The sequence below is a fragment of the Pinus tabuliformis genome, chromosome 5_2, assembly GCF_031772625.1.
Source record: "Pinus tabuliformis cultivar Carrire ecotype Pingquan chromosome 5_2, CPIR1, whole genome shotgun sequence".
NCBI classification, from domain to species: domain Eukaryota; kingdom Viridiplantae; phylum Streptophyta; class Pinopsida; order Pinales; family Pinaceae; genus Pinus; species Pinus tabuliformis.
This window is the reverse complement of record NC_142306.1, coordinates 211,669,682-211,675,681: the sequence shown is the minus strand read 5'-3', so window position 1 is coordinate 211,675,681 and position 6,000 is coordinate 211,669,682. Positions and strand designations below refer to the sequence as shown.

The following is a 6,000-nucleotide window of genomic DNA, read 5'->3' as shown; positions in this document are numbered from 1 at the left end:
TCATTACAGTTTTCAGTTGAATAGTAACCACAAGTTATTTACAGTGCCTTAAATGATATTAGATAATAATACAAATTAACTCATTTTCATGGCAATGAATCTTTTACTTAAAGCTTGGAATATTAAGAGTATTTTGTTTCAGTAAATGCACCAATTTTGTCACTTTATTTCTTTCCTTGGAAGTACTAATGTTAGTAACTGTACTAAGATCATTAATAATGACAATATAGCTAGATCTATCATTGATGTATTCATACCATTCATTCCTTAGCATATTAATCTATTCAATTAATAAAGTAAAGCAGAGAACCGGTCACATAGTAATAATGAACAAATATAGGATTTTATACTTATCTGTCCTTCTTTACTTATGAGTAGTAAGTGTGTTTATCTGTGCGTGGAAAGTCTGACCACCCAACTGGACCTCTCAATTACATCGAGAGTTCCCCCTCCTAGATCTTCGAGCTCCTAACAATGGCTAAATAGCTTGGTACCTTGGGCATGCGGAATATGTAGAGCCTCAAGTCTTGTACCTCTAGCCTCTTGCCCAAGGTCTTATTCCCACTCGCTACTTTGTCGGGCTCCATGATGAAACCATTCACGACACTATTATTTCCCTCATAGATTTTTTCTACGAACCGCGTGAGGGTTCTATCCTTATTCCTTTTCAAGGAAGAGCTGTTCGAGCGCATGACAGTGGCTAAACATCTTGACCTCAAGTCTTGTACCTCTGGGTTGTTGCCCAAGGTCTTATTCTGAGTGGCTACTTTGTCAAGATCTAGGATGAAACCATTCGCGATAGTATTCTTTTACTCATACATCATTTTGTTTCAAGGAGTTATTCAAACTCATTCTTAAGTTGTCAGATTCTTTAAATTAATCATAAACAACACATCACATGTTCTCCCTTTGCTAATTTTACATTCTAGGTTAATATGAAAGTAAAATTAACACTACAAGTAAAACTTTGATAAATATTGGAGCATCAATGGGTGTTACACAATTGAAATATGATTTTAAACTCATTATATTTATTTATATATATATATATATATATTAGGAATTAAAGGGAATATTTTTTTATTTTTATATATCATATAATTATAAAATTATATTTAAAATAAAAATTAATTTAAATTAAAGTAATAAAATTATACCAAATTCAAAATCAAATATTTAATTAGTTAGCTTTGTTAATTTTGTATCTCGAGAATGGTTCGTCGGTGCCTGGGAATAGCGATCCAGATCGTTGACCATACATTAACCGGTCCTTTGACCAAAAAAATTTGTGCACTATCAAAGTTTAACCAAAGTTTATCTCTGTAATATCGGTGTAAGAAATTTATAACCAAAGTTGCGAATTGGAGGTCTTATTGAAGGCTTGACGTGCCCCGATGTTATTTCAACGAGGACAAAATATTTTACGGTAAGTTTTATGTGTTTTATGTTCAGGGTGTGCATGTTCTTTTCCATGCCCTTCATGAGCGCCTTGCATGCACCCAGTGCTAGCTCGGGCTATCAATTCTCCGTAGAAGGCCCAACAGCTTGGGGAGTAGTTCAACATCGATCCCCCGCACCACGGATTTCAAGCGAACCCGTTTGCCACAGACCAGCTGAGCAGTCGCCGTTTCGGAGGCCTCTGAACGATGAAACGCCTAACAAACACGTGGAGACCAGAAATGAGCCTTTGCAAGCTCAGAGTTCAAAATCACAGAGTATCGAGAAAAAGATTTCCCCTACACAGGTGCAAAATGATCCCATTTTTACGCATACTCACACTGAGAATCCCCTTATTTCGTTAGAATGCTTCATCTTTTTGTAGAAAATAAGGGGGATTCGGGGATTCGTTTGTTTTTTAAAGGAAAATAAAGAGTTTGAAGGGAAAAACAGGGAACCGCAAATATTTGGAGCTGAATGTCTGGTATTATGTATTCTTCCCTTGCACGTCGTTGATACTAGGACTGATCCAATTGTTCATGTCCATCATGTGGTAGCCGAGGTTCCATCCATGGCAGCCTAGGATGTTCCGCGTAGCCCAGGATGATAAAAATAGCTAAAACACACAATTACATAAACTCAAATCATATATTATGCACAAATGGTGTATGTGTAAACACACTCACACACACAGATTTACATTCAGATTACTCTATTAAATAGAGTTTCTGAGATCCAACTTATTCTCAAATTAGATAGAGAGGTTGAGAGAATTTCTCAACCAACACAAACCAAATTCTTAAATATGGAATGTAAACATTAACTCCAACATCCCCCGTTAATGATTACATTACATGAAAATAACAAAATAATCAAGTTTATCAGTAGATGCTCCATCAAGTTGCCTCATAACCCTCGGAAAGGTGTAGTTGGCAAGTTGGATTACCGAGTTCTCTTCCTCAACTCCCGAATCAAGGACCTCCCGAAGTCAATTACTGGACAACATCCCAATCTGTCGCATAACCTCATTAGGAAACCACTTCCATGTCTACCACTAATGAGGGATCCTTCCCTAGATCCGCAACTGCCATACTATCTGGACAACCATCCATATTGAGCCTTACTGCTACTTGAAATTTAAGTACTCGCATGAGACACATAGTTGAACTGCTAGTTATTTTTAAAAGAGTTTAATAGATGAACACCTCGACAATGAAACATCTTGCTATATAAAACCCAAAAAATCTGTGGCGTTATATATCGATCTGCATTTAATTTCTAACTATGGCCAAGCTGAAATCTCCATACTGTATTATACAAGTTCCAGAGAAAAGCACCACCACTTGGGGATCCATACTTGTTATTGGATCGCCGAGAGGCAAGACCATGTATCTCACCACAGATTGTAAAAAACATGGCAACCATAGCGACCTCGACAAACAGTGACGGCAACAACGCATTCACTGGCACACATCTCCTCCCACTGGAGACACACCGCGGATTGCGCAGTCAATCCGACCGCTCGACCTCTGCTGCCGATTGTTGGCACTCTAGACCTCGGCCTGTTAAGATTACTTTGACAGATTGTGGATAGACTCGAATAACATATTGATGCAGAACAACGATCAACAAATTACATTTATGCACCTCCAATAGCACGTTACATAGAAATTTTCCGACAATGATCAATGAAGATACGTAGTGCAGGTAACCAGAGCATCGCCCATTTTCTCACACGCACAACAGACTTGTCATGCTATGGAGATTTTCCAGCCCATAACAAATGACGCCACGTCTTGGGGTTCGATGAGATCTTCAACGCTTTGAAGCAATTACAATAGTAGGGATTTTATCTTGAGAATTCTCCCATCTTCTTCGCTAATTCCGTGGCAGCAAGCAGTTGCAGGTCCACCATGAACAGATCTGACCAGATGATGAAGCTGTGGACGCAAAACCAAAATATTTGCCGGAATCTCTGATAAAGCATACGTATTCAAAGAGGATCCTGTCTGTGATATATTCAGATTGCAAGAGCCTCGTTAACATCCAGATGCACCTCCTCACAACAGATCTAGCTCTCATACCATGATAAAAATAGCTAAAACACACAATTACATAAACTCAAATCATATATTATGCACAAATGGTGTATGTGTAAACACAATCACACACACAGATATTCAGATTACTCTATTAAATAGAGTTTCTGAGATCCAACTTATTCCCAAATTAGATAGAGAGGTTGAGAGAATTTCTCAACCAACACAAACCAAATTCTTAAATATGGAATGTAACCATTAACTCCAACAGAGGAGGATTAGAAGCTAATGCTTTTTGTTCGTGAGGAAGGGCAAGGAAGGGCAATGGCTAAGAAGAAAAGCTCCACTAAGAAGAAAAGCTCCATACCTTGTCGACCGTCTGGGATGAGACTAATTGAACCGCCCAGGGGGACCTACTTTCGGAATCCGATGCAGCACCAGCGGATTTGCCAGGCTGCACAGTATACGTTGTGTAATTGCAGGGAGGAATCTGTACATGAGGTTTTCTTGCTTCACTGGGGATGCCATGGGGATGAATATGGTGTCCAAGGGTGTGCAGAATGTTTTAGATTTCCTTCAGATTGAGTTTCCTCACATGGATGTTATCAGTGTTTCTGGCGAGTCTGTCTACGCAATTCTGATTGGTATTCGACTTTTGGGTCATCTCTGTTTTGGGTTTTGTTTACTCTTGGTTCTCAATTCAGTGGTCATTTTCTGGGTTTTGCTGCCATGGGATTTTTGTTTTAATGTCAAATTTTTCGTTTGTGGTCAGGTAATTTCTGTGCAGACAAGAAACCCACAGCTGTGAACTGGATTGAAGGGCGTGGGAAATCAGTGGTGTGAGGCTGTCATCACTGAGGCAGTTGTTAGCAAGGTCTTGAAGACCACTGTTCCAGCTTTGTTGGAACTGAACATGCTCAAGAACTTAACTGGGCTAGTGCCATGGGGGGCTTCAATGCCCATGCATCCAATATTGTCTCTGCTGTATTTATTGCAACAGGCCAAGATCCTGCCCAGAACATTGAGAGCTCTCATTGCATTACAATGATGGAGGCATCCAATGGTGGCAAGGATCTGCATGTATCAGTCACAATGCCTTGTATTGAGGTAAGTAATCTCCATGATTACTTTCATGCCTAAAGAAAAACATTTGTGGTATTTTCTTTCTCTAATCTCCGGACTTTGTTTCGATAGCTAAACTATTTTTGAGGATCTGAGAGAAAATGGTTACTCCCCCTCAAACCCCTTCCCATTGTTCTGATTGTGGACATATTTGTATCCATTTATTGCAGGTGGGAACCATAGGGGGAGGAACACAGTTGGCATCACAAGCGGCTTGTTTGAATCTGCTGGGAGTCAAAGGAGCAAACATGCAATCCCCTGGGGCCAATTCCCAACGCTTGGCCAAAATAGTTGCAGGAGCTGTTTTGGCTGGAGAGCTGTCTCTCATGTCTGCATTGGCTGCAGGCCAGCTTGTCAAGAGCCATATGAAGTATAACAGATCAAACAAGGATATCAAAGCAACCAGTACCCCATAAAGTTAGCATGCATTTTCTCAATAGTTCCCATCCCCTCCACGTGGTACATATGTATGAATGTTCCTAAAGCAACTAGGCAGAATTCAAAGCAGGAAGCTGGGAAGCTTGTTAAATCTTCCTTGTAAGAAAGGAAGGAGATTATATAGGATTATAACTTAAAATCTTCATTCGAAGAAGTGAAGAGATTTAATATATTTAGAAGCTATTTTAAGATGCATATTTCACTGTTGCGATAATGCTTATGTTCACAATATCAATTCAATGACAAAAGGATTGAATTGAATTAAATATAGATATGAAAGAAGATTGTATATGAAAAGGAAGATGTCAATATATGTTGTCAAATTCATAGCCTCTCATTTTGCTATATCATTATGTATACCAATATGTAAGCATTTTAATTCGTTAGAGTATGGAATGGATGAGAGCTACAATTCAAAATTAATTTCATGATTATAATAGGTATTCAAATCAGTGAGGTTGAGTATACATTATTCAAAAAATTTTGAATGGTTTGAGCACTTGTATTTGTTAGATGTGTTGTTATTGATGTTAAGTTTAGACAGAGGCCATTCCCTTGAGGGAGGCCATTTGGCTGCATGCAGCACTTGTTAAAGAGAGAGAAAGAGCGATATAGGCAATTATATGACTATTTATATATGGAAAGAGATTTAGTAAAAATTGATATTATTATGGTTATTAATCAATGAATTTGAATGGAATTTTTTTTAGCTCTTTCAAAAATTTATATGTAAATTTATATAATTATTTATATAATATTTAAAAAAAAAAATTTATATGTAAATTTATATAATTATTTATATAATATTTAAAAAAAATTGATATTATAAATAGGATATTTAAATTGTTTTATTTGTAATCAAACTAATTTTTAATTTTTTTTACAAATTCATTAATTTAAATTATTATAAAATTAATTAGAATTTTATATAAAAAATAAAAAAAATTTAACTTCTTATAGGGTC

At 37.2% G+C, this 6,000-nt stretch overlaps 1 pseudogene; it reads left to right on the top strand.

Moving 5' to 3' along the window:
- Positions 1-2,851: 2,851 nt before the first annotated feature.
- LOC149158305 (3-hydroxy-3-methylglutaryl-coenzyme A reductase 2-like) lies at positions 2,852-5,098 on the top strand (annotated as a pseudogene).
- The last annotated feature ends 902 nt before the right edge of the window (positions 5,099-6,000 follow it).